Source organism: Mus musculus, chromosome 11 (assembly GCF_000001635.26).
Source record: "Mus musculus strain C57BL/6J chromosome 11, GRCm38.p6 C57BL/6J".
Classification (NCBI taxonomy): domain Eukaryota; kingdom Metazoa; phylum Chordata; class Mammalia; order Rodentia; family Muridae; genus Mus; species Mus musculus.
In genome coordinates this window covers 110,677,625-110,704,324 of record NC_000077.6, presented here as the reverse complement: position 1 = coordinate 110,704,324, position 26,700 = coordinate 110,677,625, and positions in this window count along the sequence as shown.

Here is a 26,700-nt window from a genome sequence, read left to right as displayed (position 1 = left end):
AAAGACCCCGAGTTTAGTCCCCAGTGTACAGATCAGGCCACGTACTACCATCAGGAAGTCCAGCTCTAGGGGAGCTTGTCTGGCCTCCATGGGCACTCACATACATACAGTTTGTGCATGCTCAAACACATATGCCTACTTACAACTAAAAATAAATCTAAATTTAAAAGCTTAAAATAAATGAGCTAATATCAGTTTGCCCAACTATTCCATCTCCCTAAAAGTATGTTTACACTCTATTTATACCCCCAAATAATTATTTTTTTCGTTCTGTAACAGATGATGTGGGGGGTTAACCCATGGCCATCTCATGTATCGTTCCCATGACATGAGTTGACACCCTCTGCAGGTCACTGTAGATATCTTTTTCCATTCTTATCTATACATCATTTCTTTTTTTCTTTTCTTTTTGCCAATCTCTTGTTTCTCACATTTGCTTCTTCTAATCCTAGTTCCCAAGCCAAGGACTATAAATGAAAATTTGTTTCTAATAATGGGAATAATCTCGGGAGTCTATTTGCATAAATGAGCATGTGTGAGAGCTTTTGTCTTTGGTTTATACAAAGGGATGGTGCAGATGGCACAGCAGGAACAGAGGTCTATTTTTAGAAACAAGCCCATTTTAGCTTGAAGCACACAAAGTAGCCCAATGGGCCTATTTGGAAACGCAAGAGATGAACATTTGGGGGAAAGCCACCCACCACCACATACCTTTATTTCTTCATGACAACTCATCAAAATGGAGGCAGGAACAAAAACTACAGAGAACATGGCATTGGTGGTGGAGAGAAGAGTGGAATGGCAGGAGAGGGGATGCCTAGGCAGATCATGCACAGACCATTTGTACAATAGTACAGTTTCTGTCAGAAGCACTGTATTTTCTTTCACGAGTATACCCTTTTGGCCGTCACGTTGCCAGTGTGGCTAATGTCAGCCCTATGCTCCAAAGTATAGATCATATGGGGCAATCAGTGTCCTCTAATCCCAGATACCTGTCCTATGTAAGAATGATCACCATACTGGCATGTCAAATCCACTCGATTCTTGATCTACAGAGGAAAAGGCATCATGATTCCTGTCAACAATATCCTGTTGAGTAGTCACTATAAAGGCTAGACCGTGGAGATATATGTCCTGCACAAACCAGGGATGAGAAATGGTCCAGCTAACTGACATCCTTGGGACAAATGAAAGATCACAGCTTGCACAAATAGTCACTTTGGGCTTGGGCTAATGAGAGTGGTGTGTGTGATCACTTACAAAGGAGAGAAACCACATTCCCAGAATTCCCAGGGTGTTACTGGTGTAAATCACTCATCACGTTGGTCTCCAGTGTCCATGTAGCTCTGTGGGCATATGAATATAGTCCCTCCCAGAGAGCTCTGAACTGGATCAAGGGCTGCTATTCTTAAGGGCCCCAGAAACTGAAAAAGCAGAATATCTTAGGAATGGAAAACATCTTTGAAGCGAAGTATAAACAAATCAAAGACAAAATTTTTCCAGCTCAAGTGTTTTCCTAGTTCCAATGCAGTGCGATAGATTGAATCAAACCACCAAGGGAAATAATATGAAAAATGTACATTTCACTCTTAATAGAAAAGAGAAGGCTATGTGATAGATTTTTCACATGTCTGTTAATGAGTTTATAGCCCAAATGAATCCAATAATTGTGTTCGTTCCCTACTTCATCAGAAAACCACTGAACTTGAAAAATGAAAGTACCATACGGCTAGGATTGACTAAAATTTGGAACATTCTAGCAAGAACATAATCAGCTGCTGACAGTATCCATTCTACAACCATGATTGAAAAATCTCACTATTAGAATCCACAAAAATCCAAAGGCAAATAGCTGCACTTAACATCAACTACCGAGCCCACACTATACGGTGCATAGAAAGACAGTGCATGTCCCATCTACAGGAAGTTAGAATGTAAAATGTTGAAAGCCAAGAGGGACTCTGGAGGATGAGGACACTGTGTGCTCTGTTACAGAAATGCATTCATATTGCAAATTGTATTGCAAATTGCAAAACTCTACCAGAGGAAGTTCTGGCCACCAACTAAGAAGGCCGATTGGTTACACTGTGCAAAACCTCAAGATATGGGTGTGTGAAAGCCATATTCAAGGGAAAGAGAGACACGGGGAGGCCATAAGAAGGCAGGGAAAGAAGGGAAGAGAAGAGTGGGTGCGGGGACATGGAAGTGAGGGGAGAAGAAGAGAAGGAGAGAGGGAAGCAAAGAGGAGATGAGGAGGAAAGGGAGAAGGGAAAGAGAAGACGAGGGATATCTATCCAGCCTTACCCTCCATCCACCCCAGGCTCCAAATGTGTGGATAAAAAAAAAGACTCTTGAGAATTAATCCTATCGCATGTGTTGCATTGAACTAAGGAAGCAACCAACACCAACCGGAAATTTCCAGGCAAGTCATCTCAGAAGCCAGAAGAACTGTTCCTAGCAAAGCTCTGAACATCATGGCACAGCGAACATCAATCCCAAATGGGCCCTATTCCAATTCTCCTCTCACAACATGATGAAAAAAAAATTCCTTTATGTCACAAGGTATTGCAGTAACTTGTTGCACAGTGTTAGGGTGCCAGAACAGCATCTGTCCGCTAAAGTCAACATGTTTTAACCCCAAATTAGCACTTGAAAAAAATAATGGGTTGATTATGATGCAAAGTCTGAAATGAAGAGCAGAATAGTGAAGAAGTATCAGGGTTGTAGGATTGCTTCATTGTGCATTATGCAGGGAAGCAAGGGATAGGCATATCATAAGACATTTACGTGGTATCGAAGTGGAAGTACCGTAGCCCAGAGCGCTGAGGTCCAGCTTGGATATATTGAAGTCAGTGAGATCCACAGAATCAGCATATGGTCACTGAAGGCCCTGAAGGGGAAGGAGCCTGTCACCATCTGTGTGAGTTCATCAAGCCATCTAAGCAGGTCTGAGGTGAAGCTGTTTTGCCAACATAGACCATTCTGCTCTCTCAAACTTATACTCCGTTTGACCTTTATGATCAAAATCTAATTAAAAGTGCTGTTATTTTTAAAAGGTAGAGATAGTGTATTTGTCTCGTCCATTAAAGTGATGACTAATTGTTAACCTTCTTAACAGGCTGAATCACTGCCATGCCTTTCATTTCAACCTTTTGCAAAGCAAAGTCCAAAAGGAATTCAGATTGCAAAACAAAGTCTGCTAAAAAAAAAAAAATACAATTCACTTTCATCATATGATCAAAACAATTTCAAAGTGCTTTGCAACACTGCTAAGTCTAACCAAGCATAGTGAATTGACTAGATCTTTGACTCACTCAACATTACTATTTAGATTCTAATTAATTAATTAAATTTAATCCAAGATGGATTTTGTAGCTGCTACATTTCTACCTAGTCTCATATGCTATAAAAAATATAAAGAGATATATTGTCTTCCCATATGCTAAGTGCCACCAGGATTTCCCCAATGCTCTGCCTGGGTACTAACAGGCTTCACCTGATGGGCTAAGCATTTTCTATGTAAGTGTCTCTCTGCTGTTACTGTGAACCAAAGACAGCTTATGTGAAAAATAGCCTTCATAGAAATTCCAGCCATCCAGATTTCATTTTGAAACTCCTAATTTTAGGCTCCGATCTGAACCCACCATGTTCTCTGTCCATGGTCCTCAGTATAAATTCCATGTCTTCTCTGCTCAGCCACAAAAGCTGTTGTCAACTTTGTTGCCATCTCTCCCAAGGGATGTCTAGGTATCCCTTCAAGGTGTTTCCCAGGTAGTGTCTAAAGCTAACTCTTTGTATGCCATGTAAATATACATGAATTAGATCATTGCAGTCATACTGTGCAAAATGCTCATGTACATCACAACCATAAAGCATTGACAAATGCAGTTTGCTTGTTAGACTACATAAGACAAAGCATATTTGACAGGTGTTCTCAGAAGGAAGTAGGAAAGGTTAAGCATTGCCTTGTTTACATTCTTTAAGTGAGACTGCTTTATAAAAAAAATAAAATGCTCCAAGATTAAAATAGAGCAGAGAAGTTAAAAGTACTTTGATATCTTTTAAATGCTAACTACCTCATGAGGGTGCAGTTCCCACCCCCAACTACTATACTACTAGTGCATGATCCCCCTTGATACCAACAATATTGTGATGAAACATTCCAACCCAAAGAAAAATAAGGATAACAACGCTTAATTTCAACTTGCATTTCTACATCCATCACTGAGGAAAGTCAGGGCAGTAACTCAACACAGGAACCTTATAGTGGAAACTGAAGTAAAGGCTATAGAGAAAAATGCTTCCTGGCTTTCTTCCAGGCTCACCCACCTAGGACTACTTCTGCCTACCATGGACAGGGCTTTCTAACATCAACAAGGAATCAAGAAAATGCACAAGATTCCCAAAGATATGCCCACAAGCCAAGCCAATCTGATAGAGGCAATCTTCAACTGAGGTACCATCTTCTCAACAACCAAGATTAGCCATAGATTAGCCATTATCTTTCTTAATCTTCTCTCTCCCCTCTCCCCTCTCCCCTCTCCCCTCTTCCCTCTCCCCTCTCCCCTCTCCCCTCTCTCCTCTTCCCTCTCTCCTCTCTCTCTTTCTCTCTCTCTCTCTCTCTCTCTCTCTCTCACACACACACACACACACACACACACACACTATGCCCCTTCTATCAGTTTTTATTTTCAAATCACTACCATGTCCTCAAACTCTCCCTTGGCATGGAAAATGAACAAAAATGTCAAAAGACATCCCTGAATGCTTACGTTTAAAAAGTTTTAATGCAACTTTCCATAAGTTTTGTCAGGGTTAATTGCTCCGATATCAACATCTCCTTACTAAACCCCTCCCTGCCAAAACAAAGGGAAAAGACTATAAAAAAGTAAGACTATCAATCCTATGAAAAATATATGTAATCCTAGAAAGTTGCCTTTTTTTTAATTTATCTAATCTAAATTCTTGAAAGTAGATCTTGAGGTTATTGAGAAGTTTATATTTTGAGGTGGGACCCTAGCTAGTACATTTCATTCTTTATGAGTAAACTTTGTATAGGAAAAACTCTACTTAAAGATCTCACCTTTAATCCTTTGTCTTGATTTGAGATCCAGTTACCTCCAGCTTCTCTCCACTGACTTCTTTTGAATTGTCTAGCTTCTACAAAATTTAAACTGCCCAAGCTATCTTAATTCCTGGGCTAGCACTTGCCATTTGTAATGACCCATCACCCTACATTTTCCTTAAGCTTACCTCTCTCTCTGCACCCGCATGAATAAGGTTTGAATTAAGATGATTAAGCCACTACTTTTGCTCCTTGCAGGGCTATTCCAAGATGCTTTGTGCATTACAGCCCAGGATGCTATGATATCCGAGATGTTTTTTCCTCTTCCAATCTTGGCCAAGTACTTTAAAATGAACAGAGAACTTTGTAAGGAAAGGAAGAAAGAAAGAAAGAAAGAAAGAAAGAAAGAAAGAAAGAAAGAAAGAAAGAAAGAAAGAAAGAAAGAAAGAACAACAACTATGGTTCCAAGAGTGGGTGAACATTCCAGAGAGGTTCTTGTTCCCCCCCCCCAAACAGGTCTGCCCATCCCTACAAATAGCATTCTTGTATGAATAGTCCCGAGGTGAGTCACAAAACAACAAAGAAAACACAGTTTCTCAACGTGACAAAGGAAGGTTCTTTTTTTTTAATTTGAATTTGCATGCAGTTTATATTTTTAAACAGGAACTAGAAGAAAGGGGTTCCACTTTCAGTGAGCATATCCAGTCATGAGTTGCACTCTTTGCCCAGTTCCCTCAGTGGTGAAAATTTGGAATGGGTGACTATGACTCAATTTTGCTTCCTTTCATCTCACGGATTCTTCCATCCATTGTTTCCAGCATGCCAATGCACAAATTGTGTGCCAGCGTTGCTTCCAAACTTTAGTTCTAACCACACCACGCCACACTACTGAACCCTCCCCATCTTGTGATGTCCAAGTTTCCAGCATTTCCAAATTCTTCACAACCCTCTGTCACTCTCCACTCGGATTGTAGCCTCTATTAGCCCCTTGCATGACACCGCCTCAGCTAGCCTTCCCTGTGTCTCCTCTCTTTTGCCTAAAACAATATTTTTTTTATGAAATGCCACATTCCTTTTGCCTTTGATAACCAAGTGTTCTCCATGACTATAAATAGCTTTTCTCAACTTCACCTAGAGTCATTCTTAGAGGAATGGCTTTGCAATTGATTGCTGTATTTCTCACACCATTCACCTTTATCCAAAGTATACCAACATGTGTAGGCTTACCATAATGTCTGAATTAGTCTGAATCACCTTGGTCCCGTCATTGTCAGCTTCATGATAATTATCTTTCTCAGGTAGGGGATGGAGAAAACTCATATTGTATACTTTTTTTTCCATTCTACTGCCAGAAAGAACATGCCCCAAACATATTTGACACTGGTGTCACAGGAGAGAATGGGAAGGTCATCCTGAAGCTGTTAGGATGTGTATGTGGAAGAAGGAAAGTGAAGTGATAAGCAGGGGAAGAAGAAGCTAGCTTGAAAAGAATATGGCAAGAAAATTACTAACTCCCAAATTATCATAATTTCCAGCTAAGTGATCTACCCAAGAGCTGCAAGATGAAGCAGAATATTTCTCAACACTTATACACAGGGGTATAAGGCACAGGGACCCATTAATGCATAGAGATGCTGCAGGATAGAGGAGTATGGCAAGGGCTACCCTAACGGAAAATTTAAAGATGCTTCGCAGATTGTGCTGGGGTGAGTGAGTTTAGATTGATGTAAGTGTCCTTTCGATCTGTATCAATACAGGGTGAAACATCCTATGTAAAATAGAAGATTGAGACCAGCTTTAAAACTAAGACACATAGTGCACAGAAAGATGAGGACATGAGTAATGGGTACTTTTTAGTTAAGGGCTTCATGTCCCTACACTTCCACTCGTTCATTTGCAAAATGGAAGGGCTCCTGTTTACCTTTCCCTTGGTTGAATTGTTTTTAGCTCAGATGACGATGACAGCGAGGCCATGAGGAGCTGATGAAAGCCGGAAGATGAATCGCTGTTGTTGCTATGACTTCCTCTATTTGGAACCAAAAGTTTCCATGAGTTCAGCCTGGAAGTGAACACAGCATCGGGCCCTGTTGTGTAAAGCCTAGAAGGACCATCATCTTGGAAATTATTTTTAAAGCTACTGTGTGGAGATTGGCTAAAAGGCTTGAAACTTCTGAGACAGCTAAAGTTACCACCACTAAAAAAAAAAAATCTCCCTTGTACTATGAAATAATTCATTTCAGTCCTCACAATTCATCAATCTACACATATTCAGATATGGGCTTTTCAAGACAAAGGGGTTAATCAACCTACCCAAAGCCATGATGGTTATTTTACACCCAGACTACCCAATGCCAAAGAGGATAACATTCCCAATAATTCATTAAAACTTCATTATTTATCATATATTATATTATATTATATTATATTATATTATATTATATTATATATTATTGATGATTTTTATCACTTACCATTATTATTTCCCAAACTTGCCTGAAACTTGACAGGTAGCCAAAGCAGCCAAGGGTAACCTTGAAGACTCTTGTGCTTCTACCTCCTGACTTTTGGAATTACAGGTGTGTTGTCACACCACAGTCAACAAAATCAATTGTTATTTTAACAGAATTTTTAGAAACATGATACACATAAGTGAAACTGGTCTTTTGAAGAAATGAAAAGAGCTTACGTACTTCCTCTGTTAACCCCAGAGTGCCCGTGTCCAACATTGGATCTCCAGGAACATGTCCACTGATACCTTGGAATTGCTAGAAGAGAGTTCAGAAATGCTGCCTTTTGCACTTTTGCTTACTTTTCAATGCAACTTTCCTAAGTCTGAAATATGACAGCATCCCTACAGATCAGAAGGGTTGCATGATTTCAGAAACAGAAATGCCATTCACCAGTGGTGCCAGGGTTTGATGCAGTAGGTATTCTAGGTTCACATCAGTCCCAGTTGAATTCTTCCTGTATCACTTATGAAACTTCTAGTCAGCACTTGTCATGAGCAAAGCACAGAGTGAAGGCAAAATTGCTCCAGGTCATTCCCCATGAAATGAATAAAGAAAAAGAAAAATATGTGTGTAGTGTAGTTGAGAGAGAGCCCAGCTTGGGCTTTAAGCTGTGACTGTCATTTACAGGTGCTATCATTTTAAAAACATCTGCATCACTGTGGGGAGGGGTGGGTGGAGGATTTTGTTTTCATGTTTGCAAATAGACCAGGTGTTTGCTGTTGCATGTAGTTTTGTGCTACCGCCTTTAGCTCTAGAAGGTAACTGTACTCACTACCAGCTCCCTCCAAGCTTCTCTTGAATCCGTGGATATAAACCACACACACAGTTTTGTCTTTACAACTTGCCTTTTTGCCACAATTGTTGGGCACTGCTATCTCCCACCTGGAAAAGCATGTCCTTAATATTTTTATCTCAGTTCCTCCCACCTGCCCTAAACTCCAGTGGCTAATTCCACCTAGCCCCTACCAAACATCCTTGGCCACCTGCCTATAGCAGTGGCCACAGCCCCCAGCTTCTCCAGCGACTTCACATAACTGCTTGCTTGTTCTCCCTTCAAAGCATGGCAGAAAAACTCTTCATTCCTTCCTTGCATCTGCCTCTTCCTCCTGAGACCTGGAAGTAATGCCTGTACCTTCCACCCAGCAATTGGCCCTTTTCTTTCTTTACTGACAAATCATGAACCAATTAGGGGACAGGACCTTAGCATCAGAATCACCTCCTTCAGTTTCCTATATCTGGAGTTCCCTAAACCGAGGAAGAACATCTCTAATACCATGTGCCCCAACTCCCCAAAAAATTCACAGTAATGCAAGGACAATTCTGTTCTTCACTCCATTCTCTGTTTGTGTGATCTGGCTGGCTGAGTGCTGGCAGACTGATTTAAAGTATTCCCCAGTGTCTTTATTCCTCCTAAAGCCAATGCTGAAACGTGGAGTTGTCCATGGGTATATATTATTTTTTACAAAAGTGATATGGTAGATATCAAAATGTCAAAAGCTTAGCAATACATATTGGAAAACACTTAGGAAATAACAAGTCTGTAGTATATAATCTATGGAACTTTGCATCATTTAACTTCCTCTTGAGATTAAAATATAATCACATTTCTCCCTTCCCTTTCCTTTCTCCAAAATCCACCATATACTGCTCTCTACATTCCCTTAAATCCATGACCTCTGTTTCACTATTTTTCCACACGTATATGCATGTAAGTATATACATATATATTTCTCAATATAACCTGAATGTAGAGTTCATATAATATGGTTAAGATAGAAGCCTTATTTTGAAATCCTGGTTGTACTTTCAGCATTAGGTTTTCATTTTCTTTGACATGATGTGAACATTAGCTTAGACTTAGAGAAGTATGTGGTATACAAAGCTACTGGATAAAACTCAGGCTTGTATGGGGGAAGAAAATGCTCAAAATCATAACAGCATACTTCTCCAGCGAATAGTCACTGCTCCACCACATTCAGCTACTCTACAGGATTGAACTGATATGAAACATCATTTGGGGGGAAAAAACAGAATCATTTGGTTCTGTTATGACCCATTCAGAGAATCCAACTATCAGAGGATTCTGGGATAGTTTCAAGGGGGAGATACTGGATGGAGGTTGCTCACAATCATGATTTCAGGAGGAAAAAGAAAAAGAGTGAGAGGAGAAACTGGAAGAGAAGGAAAAGAAGGAGAGAACGGAAGGGAAGAGGAACCGGAGGGAAAAGAGAAGTTTAAGGAAAGGAGGAGGAAGCAGAGGAGGAAAGGAGGAGGAAGCAGAGGAGGAAAGGAGGAGGAAGCAGAGGAGGGTGAGGACAGTGTGGGAAAGAGAAGAGAAGGTCTAACTAAAGCATGCTGTCTAAATAAGGAACCACGCAACACTTAAAGTGTGTATTTCATAAAGAACTCCCAAGCTGAGAATAAATGACAATTCTGTAACACTCTTTAAATGGCTTGAAATAACAATGAAAGCCGATGGCAGTCGTACTTCTTAAGCACATGGATGAATACTATCCAATTGTTGGAATGTTTTAAAAGGCAAAAAGTTTTAAGAATTCAGGATAAATCACATTCATTTATTTATATAAATTCCTAAAGTTTCCACGGACATGGCACTTTGGATGCTATTTTGGTTGCACGGCACCTAGAAAAAGGTGGAACAGTGCATAGATATGGACGCTGTCCAATGAGTGTACTTCCTCAAAAGGATGAAACCAGACACAGAGGATGGAAGAGTCCAGGCTTTTGCATCACTTAAGCAAACTGTAAGTTAACAGTGGGTTGGAGGGGCTGGAGAGATGCCTCAGCAGTTAAGAGCACTGACTACTCTTTCAGAGGTCCTGAGTTGAATTCCCAGCAACAACATGGTGGCTCACAACCATCTGCAATGGGATCTGATGCCCTCTTCCTGTATGTAGGAAGAGAGTGAGAGTGTACTCAAATAAATAAATAAATAAATAAATAAATAAATAGATAGATAGATAGATAGATAGATAAATAAAGTTAGTATTTTTGAACTGTGTTAGAGTGGTATTAATCTATAGGTTAAAACCGTTTTAAAAAAAACTGGTAATAATTAATTAAAAGTAATTTAAGGAATTGTGTTTAGAATACAAAATAGAAATCAAAAATGATAATATGAGTGACTTATTGTGGATTTTAAAAATTATGTACAAGATTGCACCAAAGAACAATAACACTGTACGGTAGGCAGAAGTGGGTCTTAGAAGTGGTCAAGATTACATTCAAGTCACTGACACACAGTTCAGCAAGTGGGTTTTATAAAATTGGGTTTTCTACGAAGAAATGTTGGACATCAATTATTATTTGGACTTTGGAGAGCTGACTAAATTGTCTTATCTTCCTCATCTACCAAAGTTTCAGTGTCACCTACATCACAGGACTGTTTATTTAAACAAAAAATATCAATACAAGAAAGGTCATAGAGCCCTTAGCAATGAATTCTTAAGAAGATTAAAAGGAATTGGTATAATATCCCACTTGAAATTCTTTTTGAGAGCGTGAGTATGATGCAGCCAATCTGAAATTAGAGTGGAAAAAAAATAGTTGAGTTCAATTGTATATAGTACCATGTCATTCTGTGAAGAATGGGATAGTTGAAAGTGGTTAAAAGCAATAGTCTGGAACTAAAAATGGAAAGATTGGGCAAGATATTAAAAAACAAAGCAACCACAACAACCTCCCAAGTCGTAACAAGGATTGGGCAATGGGGGAGGGGGGGCTGAGTCATTGTGAAGAAGAGGATGTAAGGATAGGTTAGCAAGTAGATCAAACCATGCTGGAATGACTACACATGGAGACCGTTCGAGGTGGATGACATGAAATGGTTTTTCCAATCCCATCCGGTTTATTTTTATCTTCCTCATGAAATTTAAAATAATTCACATGACACTTTGATTGAGACCTTATGGGTACCATTTCCATTGTGCAAGAAAGGAACATTAGGGTAGAACGCATTTGCCAAATGGTAACAGAAGATGGTTAGTGTAAGAGTCAAGCAGAAGGCTGGGAAGCAATTTAGTGAGTTTGGGAGAAGAGGCCACCAGTGTTGATAATCCAAATCAAAATGTTTCCTTGTCATCATTAGAGCCTCCTCGTATTTGTGTCATCTGTGGGATGGGTGAAGAAGGAAGTAGTAAAACCCAAGAAGGCAACAGACTTAATCAAGGCCCTCTGCTCTAAGCTGTAAGGGTTGTCCTTGCAGGAGTATGCTCATAGCTAGAGAAAACTCTAAGTAGCTCTTGAAACTTATTTCTAGAGAAATTCCTGAAGTCTTTAGGAAATAATAACAGATTTTATTTTTTTTTTTTTTGTCTCATGAGATACTAGCTCCAGGTCATTTAGGAATGTGGTATGGTATCTACTGAAATCTATATAAAGTCTGGAAACATTTACATCTATGGTGTGACTGGAGTAGAGGACATGATATTCTATGGTTAATCTCCAGTATTGCAAAGGATGAAAACTCTCAGGAGTCTAAAGAAAATGCAGGCCCTATTTCATGAAATCTGTTCCTAATTTTTCTCTTCCTTTGGAGCACCATTGGGACCTTTATAAAAAGGATCTCTTCACTGCTGGCCACCAGGCAGTTTAAGTCTCCAATGTATGGTTAAGAGTGGGAATCATTAGGATTATAAAAACTCTATCAATCCCATCCAATTCCAGGTACAGTCTGTACCATTGTTGAGCAATTTCATAATCTCACTTGCGCATCTGTGTTTGTTTAATATTTGAGTGTGCTTGGATGTGCTTTTATAAATGGCTATCTATAAATCCCAATCCATTAGGTAGCCTGGACTTTTATATGGGGATCCAAAACCCTAATGAAAAAAAAAAACATTTTGATAATGATTTTATGTTTACAGAGAGTGTTTCCCCCAGCTCCTGACTGCCAAGGAGCATTAAGTTTTTTTGTTTTTTTGTTTTTTTCATTAAGTCATAACAGCATGTCTATGAGGTAGACAGTAATTTGGAATCAGTGGCTTTGTATTTTATAAATGGCCAACTTACCTTTCTGACAGTGTGGCACAGTCTGCCGGGAAAGTAAGCCAAGATATCTAAGCCAGCTATGACTGCTTACTCTACACAGTCACTAGTATACAAACAAAATAAAATTTGAGTCTAGAAATTTTCCTATCACAGAGAAGTATTTCTGTGTATTGCAAATAAAAATTGGAGACAATAAGCACAATCATGCTGGGAGAGAACACAATGCTGAGACCAACCACAATGCAAGAGACGCCATAGTAAGATTTTCTACACAAAGTATATTGGACATTACCCACCATGGATTTGTTAATATGTGTGCTAAGCGTAAGAAGAAATAACAAGATTTCCTTTTTACTCATAAAAAATAGTTTGATTACAAAATAAAAATCTCAAGAGTAATTTATCCACTAAGATAGCTCCTAATATTTGTTGGGTCTGGAATAGTTACACAAATGAAGCTTTGTTTGTATAGTCTAACTCCCAACTTCAAGTAGCAGGCTTTCAAATTGACAAAAGAAATGCTCAGACCACTATTCAGACATCTACACTACAATCTCTCCCCCCTTGATTCAGGAATCACTAAAGAAGAGGAAGAAAAAAGACTGTAAGACTCAGAGCTGGTAGATCTCTACAAGGAGACGGTGTTTTCTGAACTGAGAGTTTGAACTCCCAGTAGTTATAACAGTAAGCACAAATCCATGCAAACTTAAGCCAAACTTAAGAGAACAAAAGGGTATGTGATCTTTATATCCCACCCCTAGCAGAGGATCTATTGCCCTGATAGTCACTGGGAAAAGGAGATTTGGTCTTCTGTAAGAGAGTAGTCCCTAATATGTCAACCACATTCCGATGGAAGATCACACATCTATGAATATATGAACAGCACAAGTCAGAACGGATGATTTAGAGAGAATGCAATGTTGGGTGGGTGGGGAGTGAGGGTGGATTTGGGAGAAGCAGGAGAGGGAATCAAAGCCCATGATATGACAGTCTCAAAGAATAAAAGTTTTTAAAGCCTTGTGTGATGTTATGGTTATTATAAGATAAAATTGGTCAAATACATAAGGCAAAACAAGGGCTGAAGAATTAAAGCATATACTAGAACCACATTCAAACTGAGCAAATTTAGGGATGTTCTCACTACTAAAAAAACATTAAGTGTTACATGCAAACAGATGAATTTTTAAAGGTAGCTTTAGCCTCATGATTCAAAATTACAGGTTAAAATATTAAATAGTTGAATAAGATTTGGGGATAAAGATGTATAATTCTAGTAGTCAGGAAACTGAGACAGGAGGATTGCCACAAGGAAGGTAGAGGCCATCCTGGCCTTCAAAGCAAGACACTTTAAAAATCAAGCAAGATATTAATATCTACTTATGTTCACTTTTAGTGGTTTGGATGTATCTATTTCTTGGGACAAGTCACTGTCAGATATTCTATATCTTCTTCCCATATATACAAATGTACCAGCTAGACTGTTTAATGTAAAATATTTCTCAGCTTGCAAATTCTGTACTGATTTATGAATTCCTTTGTAACCATAATATAAATCATAACTCATTTGGAGTCAAAACATAAAAAGAAACAAGAAAATAAGGCTTGGTGTTATGAGAGAATGATATGTAAGTTTGCAATAATCTTTTATACACATACTATGGAGTAATCTATCATAATATCTGACAAGCTAATTTGTTCCTCCTATAAATTAAACTCTTCCACAATCTTGATTTTCCTTGTGTGCTGAAGCAGCATCCATCTCAGTCAGAAATGCTGCAATCAACAGAACTACATGACATTTATATATAATCTATTTTTCTTTTGAGGGCATATAGCAAGAAATACAAAGTTTTTCTCAAGAACTGAGAAAATGTTAGTCCCAAGAATGGATAATTAGGATCTTTGGTCACATTATGCCAGCTCTGGAATGTTGGATGACAAGTAACAAGGAATCTTACACATTCTTTAACAAACTGTGTATGTTTACATTTGTGTGTGCACATGCATGTACATATGTGTATTGATGTACCTGTGCACACACATGAATGTTTGTACAATGCATGAGTATGTGTGTGAGTGTGTATGCATGCATGTATGAGAGGAAGTTGGGGAAATGTGTGTGTGTGTGTGTGTGTGTGTGTGTGTGTGTGTGTGTGTGTGTGTGTGTGTGTGTTTATGTGCGCACATGCGCACACACATGTACAGGCACATGTGTGCACATTTGTGAACTGAGAGGTTTTCTCAAACTGAGAACCCAGAATCAACACTTTCTTTGACTCTAAGTAGATTGCTAGCTTGGGGATCTTAGAATCCAAACACTTGCAAGAACCTCTGCAGCTACTCAAGAATGTTTGGAAGACTGCAGAAAAGAACACCTGCATCTTCAGAACTGGTTTGTTTTACTTCTTATCATTGAATAAACAAACTGTGCAGGTCAGTCTATCAGCTAGGTTGTGAGACTAACACAGTTCAGCTAATCATCCCTATAAGATTAACAAGACCATAGCAAAGTATTTCTACTTTAACAATAAGAAATGAGAAGTCTCACATTATATCTCTCAGTAAAATAATGATCCCTAAGGCAGTATTGTAAGATTAAATCCATTTCTCATACGTCTGCCAGAAAACATGCAGCTCAGTGAACAGAGAGGCACAGAATATCACAACCCCTGTCTCCAAAAGAACCAGAAAACAGAAATAATACTGATGTCAGTTTTTATAATTAGATCAATAAGCATGATACAATCCAAGTGACAGGGAAACCAAATAATATCACTCAAACAAAGACAATGACTGATCCTCACAGAAAATTCTGGAAATAGGTTTGACCCCTGGAGGATCCATTCTGGACCTGGGCTTCATGGCGGGAGAGGGCTTTCAATGTTCAATGTCAAAGTTTGCCTAGTTGTGAAGGCAGCAATTCCACAAGAGAGGGACGTGGCTTGGGAGAGGAAAGCTTGTCTTATCAGGAAACCGGAAGAAAGGAGGGGGTAGGCAGCCGGAGCTCTGGGCTAGAGGAAAGCTTGGGTATGGAACAGCATGCTAGCTTAGTTTGCATGGATCACCAGATATACACTACCAGCTGAGTAGATGTGCTGATGCATAGTGTTGAGATTAGGCATAGACCAACATAACCAGCACCCTTTACTTGGTTTCTGCAGAACAAGCAGAAGGACAACTCCTACTTGCAAAGAAAGTCTTACCAACTGATCTATCCTATCCCACCAACCCAAAGTCATATTCTTTATACAGTAGCTGCTATTGGTTTTTTGTTTGTTTGTTTAGGTTGGAGGCAGCAGGTGTGAAGGAGCTTACTCTTAGGGATGCAGGTTGGTTAGTTCCAGTGCTGTTGTTTGGTACTTGAGAGAAGAGGACACAGGATAAAAGAACATCTCTGAACTCAGAGCAAATAATTGGGTCTCTAAGTAAAATGGCCAGCTACCTCGTGAACCCATTGGCATTGCATGTGATGATGTCCTTAGAAATCTGCTGATAGAGTGGATAAAACAATTTGGGCTGAAGTTCTGATTTCAAATAGTGCCAAATTGATGTGTACCCAAATTCAGAGAAAGGAAAACCCAGTGTACTTGGAGAATTTTGAAGAAACATTTCTACCCACACCCATCACTTCCAAAGACAAAGCATGAGAACAAATGTCAGGTTGTACAAATGGCTTCTGGATACATATCGCCTAGAATTCTGTGTTCTTTTAGCAGATGTTGGACTTCTAGAAAGTTCTGTTTTGCAAAAAAAGCTTGGAATCAAGTTCCATTTACATACATACCACTTTGGAGCCAGCTGTTACATAAGCCTGCAACTGACTGGTGGTTTCATCGCCTGCCATTACTCAGATAGAAGTGGAAATGATGTTCTGCAGATACAACTCAGAAAACAATGAGAAAACCCTTCTCTTCTTTGCCTGTTCTTCCATGTCCATAACATTAAGAGTACAGTGGTATCCCTCTGCAACCATGCCTCCTTCTTAAATAAAGTCATCCAAGTCTCCAGCAATCTGAGCAAAGATGAGAACCACCTGTTCTAAAACCCTAGTGTTTGAGACATAAGAAAATAATAGTAATTAGTGATAGGGAGAATAATTTGATGAAGATAAGAAGGTCAAGCTCTCACTGCATACAATTTTGAGAGACTACAAGGATTAAATCTCTTACCTCCCTCAAGTCCATTAGCTAAGGAGGGAACCATAAGAGCAGATAGAAAGAATATGTAAGATATTATAGAGAAAGAATATGTAAATAGGTGATGTGCATTGGTAACTTACAGAAAGCAAGGTGAGAGTCCTTGGCGTGTATTATTCCATCGAAGCATGGCAATTATTTTATGAATGACATTATTGTTTTCTAGTTTTATTAACAAAAGTAAAGTTAAGGTTAAGAGAAGTTATGATTCAATCTGTCTAAACTCAGAATTAATGAAAACTCAAGTCTAGTACATTCTGACATGATGGTCAATGACCTTCATTGTTTTGTCATAAGCAAAACAATTTTTTTAAAAAAATACCAAAACACTGAAAACAAAATTATAGAGCAAACAATTATAGAAAACACTAGTGGTACATAGCTCAAGAATGGTTACTACCCTTAATTTGGAAGGATGTTTTTAAAACTCAGTATAAAATTAACCTGGTATTGTGAAGATTGAGATAGGGGACAAAACAGGGGGATGAGAATAGAAGACTGAAGTACAGAGCATATTGTACAAGTTACCACAAGCTCACTAAATTAAAATAATATGAATTTATCGATCGAAGTCGAAGATTGCTCCCCTAGAGTGTGATTCTGCTAGAAGCTCTTTAATAACCCATTGCTCACTCTCTTCACTTTTCTGAGGATGTTCCTCCATTCCTTGGTCTGTGGCCCCTCCTCAGCACCGAGCTTCAACTCTTCTATCTCCATAACTCTTGCCTTCTTGCCCTCCTCCTCTAAGTTCTTTGGCCTACCCAAATTCATCTCCACCTCAAAATTCTCACTTTAATCAAATCTGCAAAAATTTAGCAATGGTGTAACACAATACTTTCTTAGATTTGGGGGATTAAGACATGGACAATTAGAAGGAGGCATTTGATCCAGCCTGTCATTGCTGTGACCAAATTTTCATTTAAAAATGATGTGATTTGCACTTACTGAATTGACAAAAGTACAAAAACTGGTGGTCTTGCTACTTTGGGGTGCAGCAGCATCAGTAGGCATTAAGTTCTTAAGAGGCAGTAGGACAACATATAGCAAGTGTTTAATTGTATTAGAAACTCAGCTTGCCAAAGTTATTCCTGTGGATATCACCATAGATGCTAACCAAGGGTATTTATTTGGATGATAAATTATAAATCCTCTTAACACATTGTGATTTGTCTTCTGATAACACTCAAAGTGGTTTCAGAGATCATATTGTATAAAAATAAAGACATGAAAAAATCCAGTATGAAAAAGCTACAACTGTGAGTTATAGTTCCCTTGTTAGGATAATGTTGGGACAAAAAAGATTGGATGTTTTCCATTATTTCCCTATTTCCAAATGTGTTTCAATGAGTGTGCAAAACGGTTAGGATAATATCAGTTCTACTCATCAAATAACCTTCAACTTGAACCCATATAGGTAGGACTCTAGTTGTGTCAAGTAGCAATAGGAGAAATGAGATCATTGCTGACTGCTAGCCAGCCTTGGATTTCTCTTTCTTCACTATCAATAAAGTCGTTGACATTTTATAACGATAGAAAACTGGGAGCCAGGAAAACACAGTAGATAAAGAAAGGTTCTTGAGTCCCCCATCTAAATTGGAAGCTGATTCAACTCTCTACGGGCTGTGTGATCCAGGATGATTTATCTAGCTTGTCAGAGCTTTGATACACCATTTGTACATTGCTGCTGGTGAGTCTAAACATCAGGGTTCTCATAAACAAGACATGAAATTATCTACAGTGTAAAAGTCGCACACAAATTTATCAGCTGATATTCAGAACCTGAAATTTGACTTAATTAAAAATATATGGGAGGAGGAGCTGCAAAGATGTCTCAGCAGTTAGTGCTGGGTGTTCAGCCAGAGGACCCAAGTTTGGTTTCCAGCATGCACTTGCATAGCAAGTCACATCTATGTACTGCCTGGTTTTGTGTGTCAAATTGACACACGTTGGAGTTATCACAGAGAAAGGAGCATGCCTTGAGGAAATGCCTTCATGAGGTCTAGCTATAAGGCATTTTCTCAATTAGTGATCAAGGGTGGGAGGACCTATTATGGGTGGTGCCACTTCTGGGCTGGTAGTCCTGGGTTCTATAAGAAAGCAAGCTGAGCAAGCCAGGGGAAGTAAGCCAGTAAATCACATTCCTCCATGGCCCCTGCATAAGCTTCCTGACCTGCTTGAGTTCCAGTCCTGACTTCCTTTGGTGATGAATAGCAATGTGGAAGAGTAAGCTGAATAAACCCTTTCCTTCCCAACTTGCTTCTTGATCATGATGTTTGTGCAGAAATAGAAAACCTGACTAAGACAATCTATAACTATAATTCTAAGAGATAAAATACCCTCTTCTGGCCTCCAATGGCAACAGGCATGCAAATGATACACAAAGACACATACAGAATAACCACACACACAGACACATGAAAAAATTTGAAAACTAATTAACAAGCTTATTATAACATGTACATGTAAGCTAGCTTCCTCCATTTATCATAGAGTTAGTTGTACTTTAAAAATAATGTTACAAAACACTTTAGAGTGTAGACAGTGTTCTCAATTACACATATGCTACAAAGGCTAAAATCAAATAGCTGCTCTAACAGGTACTAAGTAAATTCTAATATCATTATTTTTTATTGATTGGTTATTTTATTTATTTACATTACAAATGTTGTCCCCCTTCCAGGTCCCCCCTCCATAAATCCCCCATTGAGTCTCCCCTCCCCTTTGCCTCTAAAGAGGGTGCTCTGCCATCTACCCACCCACTCTTGCCTCACCCCTTTAGCATCCCCCTACATGTCTATTAAAAATGATGACTTCATGAATTTTGCAAGCAAACGAATGGAACTAGAAAATGTCATCCTGAGTGAGGTAACCCAGACGCAAAAGGACATGCATAGTATGTGCTCACCGATAAGTGGATATTAACTCAAAAGCTCAGAATACCCATGATACAACTCAATGACCATATGAAGCTTAAGAAGAAGGAAGACCAACTTGTGGATGCATCAATTCTACTTACAAGAGGGAACAAAATAATCATGGGAGGTAGAGAGAGAGAGAGAGGAACCTGGGAAGTAAAGAAGAGGGGGAGATAGAGAGGGGGCAGGATTAAGTACGGGAAAAGACAGGAAAGAAATCCCGAGGGTCATGGGACTCATCATTATTTCTACTTATGAGACTGTCACTTGGGTGTACTTTGACAGTCCTCTGGTTGTGATCCTCTAGCATAATCAGGCTAGTTATTTCCTTTATCACATTCATTCTACTTTAAATCAACCAGTGGTCATCTCTTCACATTGAAAAACAATGTTTTTCAACTCCTGTACCACTTCCTGATGTCAATGAGGAAAGAATTATTGGAATATATTTTAAATAAGTTACTCATGGTAATAGGCCAAGAAACTCTTTATTGGGCTTTTTGTGGACATTTTTTAGATTTACTTTAAAAGAGAAGCAGGCCCAATTCATCACATCTTGGATTTCCAGAGCATGAATCACTTCTAGATTAAGATTTTTTTTTTTTGATAAGCTAAAACTCAAAACTGCAGCTCTTGAGAAACGTTAAGTGTATTGTCCTCACTTCATTGCTGTCACTGTGATAAAAATACCCTGTTGAAAGCAACTTAAAGGGGGAAAGAGTTTATTCAGCCTATAATTCCAGGTGATAGTCTATCATTGCAGAGAAGTCAAGGCAGAAACATGAAGCCACTTTATATCCACAATCAAAAGCAGAGAGAAAATGTATATGTGTGTGCCTATAATGATCCCACCTTACCCTCTTTTATGCAGTCCAGGATCCAAACCCGGAGACTAGTGGTGCTCACTTTTAGGCTGGGTCTTCTCAAATCAATGAGTGGAACCAAGACTGTGTCCCACAAACAAGCCGGCAGGGGAGCCTAATCTTGGAGATCCCTTACTGAGACTTCCTGATGATTCCAGATACATCAGATTAACAGTTAAAATTCACTGTCAGTCATTAATATGCACTTAACTACCACTTTGCTGCTACTTATCTCTCTGACCTGCGTGAAATGTTGCTGTTCTTCAAGGTTGCAACCACCTTTTTTCAGTCTTCATTCTACTTTCAGGGAGAACATCTTTCAACCAACACCTAAGCTTGTAATTGTATACCACTAATCTAATTCTCTCTTTCAAACACTAGATGTATTTCTGTCTACTGACTCCTCCAACTAGGAGTCCCAACATACCCAAATTCAACGTGTCCTTGTCCAAGACAGACTACAGCATTCACCTTTCCTTTGTTTTCTCTGTCTTTCTGTGTGTCTCTTTTCTCTCCCTCTCTCTCCCTCTCCCTCTTCCCCACCCCCCTCTCTCTCACACACAAGATTGTTTGGTCTGTATGTAGATGAATGCAGGACCCTCCCCAACAGAGTCCAAGCAGGTAATTTTATTCTCTGGCACTGGAGTTACAGGCAATTGTGTGCTGTTCAGCATGGATTCTAGGAACCAAACTCCAAACCTCTGAAAGAGGCTTGTGTACTTTGAACCACTAAGCCATCTATCTGTCCAGCTCCATAACTCATCATTTTAAGGATCTTGGCTATTGATTCATCTTCTACACAGTCATATATTCCAAACCCTTAGGAGCTACCACAGGTATTTTTTTCCTTCTCCTTGCCTCCTATAATACCCAGTGCATCATAACATGGCTACTAAAATCACTGTCCTCTCCAGAGCCATTGCTCCTTTCCTACTCCATGAACTATCTTGTGTATAGATGCCACGATACTTTGAAGTCTACTTCATCTCAATCCTCTTCCCAAGCACTTCCTTCCATCTCCTATATCATCGCTTTCGAGAGTAATCTGACTAGTTGACCAAGTCTCACTGCAGGAATCTCTAAGAGTATCTTTCAGTAGTCCCTGTCCAGGTCCATGAAACCCTAAACTCATAATGACAATCAAAACTCTTCTTTGCCTCACCAGCCCATCCATTATGCATCCCCTCATGCACTTTACCCTTCACAGTAATAAATCAAATTTAAATTCTATAAGGCCATCAATACTGTCAGTCCAGAATGCCCATCGCAGGTCCTTACCTCAACTCCTAATTCACCCCTGTATCGTACTTGGATAATTTTACATTGTCATCTCAGCTGTTATTTTCTCTGGGAAGCTCTTTCCAACTGTTCAAGGTTGAGTTAATAGGCTCATAACAAGTTCTTAGAAACCACCGTTGATATATAGATAGATAGATAGATAGATAGATAGATAGATAGATAGATAGATAGATAAAACATAGCAAGAATGAAAACAAAACCATTGAGTGACTGCAGTACATTCTCTGGTGAGCCAGCCATTCTTGTTGGATCCTTACAATTCACTGGCAGGCTATATTCATCAAAGGGCATGTCATCTAATCCATTCATCTCTAAGGATGAAGGCTCACCTTAGACCTTCATCTAGCTAGTATCTATGCACATCATTCATCTTTAAGGATGAAGGCACAACTTAGACCTTTATCTAGCTAGTGTTTGTGTGCTTTATTCATCTCTAAAGATGAAGGCACAATGACCAAAGACATCTTCGATTTCAAGGATATATCTAATGAGGACAGTTATATGATAATAATGCTATACTGTTGAATATTTTCCTCTGAGAAAAACAAGCCATTGTCTTCTTAATCAGAGAAGTTGTGATTATCCAAAAAGCTCCTTCACAAAATCAGGACTATTAACAACAGAGTGGAGAGGGCCACTAGTTGCTTACCCAAGATTCTAGTGTTCTCTCTCTATGGACCCCTACACCACACAAAGATATATGCAATCCTATTCAAGTTGTATGTGGTCTCAGTATGTGCTAAAGTATATAGTGGGTGGGGGATTTGTGAAGGAGAAGACTGAATTTTTCATCTTTGGAGAATTCATCACACGTACTGGCATGAGACTTCTTAGCTATACAACTGTACAGGGTCACCTATACTCCTGTAAGGAGTTCCTCAACCACGTTCTTATAATGAAGCCAAGTAAACCCATTGTTTGACCAAACTAGACTTGAGTTGAATAATCTCTTCAGCCTGCGCTTGGTGCCCTGTCTGTGGTGAAAAGACTTTTTTTTTCCACTTCTTTCCAGGAAATGTAATGGAACACTTGGCTTCTGAGCAGGAACATGAGAGAACCAAAGATAAGTTTGAAAAGAGTAGTTTTCCTATACCTGGTATGGGTGATAAGTTTTGCAACTTAAGCCACGCATTCTAAGAATGGTGTGTTCTCAGAGGGAATTGCTATGTGGCTTTCCTTCCTCATATGGTATGAAATGACACAGTCTTTGATGAATATGATCTACCAACAGAGTATGAGGATACATTGAGAAAGGCTGACCCACCAGAGAATACACTGCAGTCACTCAAAAAGATGTGGGTAGAAATTATAAGGAGGCATCAGCAGTTGCTTTACAATACTATTGGTGAAAAGACATTCATCTGAAGCTCTGGTGTCTGCCCAGAAAGAATTTACCCATAGAAGAAGAAAAGACACAAAGGTGGCATCTTCTGTGTTAGTTTCTGATTTAGGGGGTAGATTGGATAAATGAAGATCGGAGATTGATTTGCTGGCTTGCTTTGTTTGGTTTGTTTTGTTTCATTTTGTTTTATGATGGAGGCACGTAAGGGAAAGGGTGTAATTACATCATCCCTGAGTAGCTCTTCCTGGGATCCAAAGCCTTAGAGCCTATGAAAAGAAGTGGACAGTGAAAATAAATGAACAGAAATAAGATAGCTATGACAAGAGGGGAGGTAGGTATGAGAGAGATGGTGTATGTCCAGTTCACTGACCCAGATAGAACTGGTTACCAGGGTGTTAGGAAGGAAGGTAGGAAATGGGGACCTCAAGACTGGTGTGAAGTGTTGGTAATACAGAAGAGCCGTAGGGGCGTCCATTTATGATCCCTTTGAGGTAGGAGAGGCTCTGGGTGATGCCAGTAACTTATATTCGCATGCAATTTGCCTTATAAAGTGCTAAACCAATCAAGAGGGGCTTGGGGAAGGGGATAGGAGAGCTCAGATGATGTATCCTGTCTGGGCCATTGATGGCAAATATGACAGGATGTGTGCTAAACCACTCTCTGTCTAGTGATGACAGCATGGTACTCTAATTTTGAACTTCTGGAAGATTTTAAAGATGGAATAAGAGTTCAAAAAGAGGTGACAGTGATCCAAATTATACTGTTGATGTATAAGGAAGAGCCTTGGGGTGGGAACACAGAGCCATCTGCTTGTTTAACAGAATGGTCAAGGTGCAATTCTGTAAATAAGAACTCTGCAAAGACATGGGAGGTCCCATACTGACTTGTAGATTTACTCTTCCCCTATCCATACACATACCATTTGGTCTTGGGTGGATGCTGGATCCAGATGCCCCGTGATTCCTGGTTGCCTCAAGGAGCATCAAGGGCAATGAATATTGATGGATGAATATGGAGCAATGCAGGTGACCAGGATTAAGTTTATGCTAGGGATGAGCAATTATATCCCCTGCCCTCTGTCCCTTATAGTAAGCTGTGTATATTTCTTCCCAATTATTGAGATTATCACACACACACACACACACACACACACACACACAAACACACTCCAGACCAATGCCTTTTCAGCAGCCAAGTAAAGTCAATGGAAAGGCCCTGGGTAGTGCTTGACAAGAGCCTGTCAGAAGCTGGAAGCAAAAGCTTATATCACATATGAGAATAGGCCCATCTCTCTTTAGTCCCAGGGCTGTTAGCAGGGAAAACCAGACTGAATGATTCCAGAAAGGAAGAAAACACAGCACCCCCTCAACAGAACCAGGAGAAAATAGAACAGCTCATGAAGAATGGCTGTGAATTAGAGTGTGAAATAAGGAATGCTGCTGTACAATATTGCTTCTTTTCCCCTTATTTTTTAACACATGTGTGTGTGTGTGTGTGTGTGTGTGTGTGTGTGTGTGTGTGTGTGTGTGTGTGTGTGTGTGTATGTGTGGTGATGCATGTGTCACAAGACAATTTTTGTGAGCCAATTCTTTCCTTTTACCATGCAGGACTTTGGGAATAGAATGCAAGTCATCAAGCTTGGTAGCAAGCATCTTTATCCACGATCTCTCAGCATCTTTATCCAGTGAGCTATCTCTCTGCACCCCTTGATTTACTATGGACACAATTGATAGAAGCAAAGTGATTTTTTTCATACTACATTAAATCCAGCACAGATGGTCCTTCAGAGACCTTGCCTGCTCTTTGTCAAAGGTCTCTTTAAGGAATGATGACCCGAGTGTCTTACAGATTTACAAAGGCATCCGAAATATGTACAAGCACACCTAAGAGAACAAGAATGGACAATCAGTCTCACCCACGGTATGAGGGCCAGGCAGAACTGTAAAATACTTCTCAGGTAAGATGCTTATGATATCTGGCAAGATAATTGAGCAACTCCTGTGCCTGAATATTTAGAACAGTTATAGGAGTCTTCCCATGGTGCTGGTATTTTTATTTCTCACCTTGCTCAAGTTGCCTGTCTTTGTATCACTGGATTAAAATACTTCATATGGAATTGGGACATGAATGCTCTGGGGACGCTTTAGAGCAAGAGAAGATCCTTAAAGAATGGGATAAATAGCTATGTGTAATATCCCAGTGCCTGTTTAAGGGCTAAATATGGCAACCTGGGCAGAAACAATCTGAGCAAAGGGGTTAGTTAGCATTTTGATCCCAATAATAGAAAGGGCCAGGGGTTCCATGCTCGTCTCTAAAAAGCCAATTGCTAGCTGCACATAAATATTAAGAGGTGGAATTCACCACCAGTTTCACCCAAATGACAGTGAAACCCACTTAGTCAATGAGGAGCTGTGCTAATGGACTTCTAACCAACACTTTTTCTTTGAAATGAACTTTGCAAAAGTGGCATGCATCATTGCATCAACAAAGCAGGCAGGCCTTCAAGCCCTGTCACCAACTCCATGCTGATTATGCTGGGACCAATGCCTTTTCAAGCCAGTTGGTCTCCTCCAGGAATTTAGTTAGCAACCAAACCAGACAAGATACTTGAAGAAGCAATAACCATTCCTATAGATGCTTAGGACACTGATGGCATAAGCAAGGATTCCAGAAAAGAATGGGTACTTGGGTCGATAAAAATGAACACCAATACCATGTAGATTGAGAAAAGAGAAGAGTAGACAGTGAGCTAGCAGGCATTTAAGAAGCAGCACATCATGAGACTTGGCCTGTGACAATCTGTACTGAGCATTGGGCTGTATTCAGAGACTTGACTTTATGGGTGGCCCAATGGGAAAAGAGGTCTGGTAAGTGCTGAGTTGGCCCCTGTGAAGACAACAGATGTGGAAGAAAATCTATAACCAAGTCCAGTGGGAATCAGAGCCATGGGTAGATTTCCATGTGGCAACCCAGAGACCTCGGAGTCCTCATAGATACCAAGAAGTAGTTCCTTACTAAAATATGGGCCATCTGCTCACAAGTACTTTTGGAAACTTCTCACTGGACTCAAATAATGTCTGGCTACAGGGGAGGCAACATAGACTGGAAAATAGCTAAGGTTCCTGGCATTCCAGTGAAGTATTCTGACATTTTGTAAGCTGTCCGATTGTGTAAGGGCTGTTCTCAATTATAGCCACAGAATAGAGTTACTATGGCAGAGCAAATGCATAAATCTACCTGTTCCTTACAAGATTCAGGTAGATTACACAGGCTCTATACCTGGAAGTGAAGGATGCAACTAGGCCCACACCCGTGTGAACTGCCATAGGTCCTTGGCAAGCATTTTCCTGCAAGCAACAAGTGATGCCTCATCCAACTTAGTGCTGTACATGAGTACTCTGAAGGATAGCCAGTGACGATGTCAGCCATTTCACAAACACTGGTGTGCAGAATTGGGCTGAGGATATCCAGTCCAATAGTATGTCTGCCTACCTTATAGA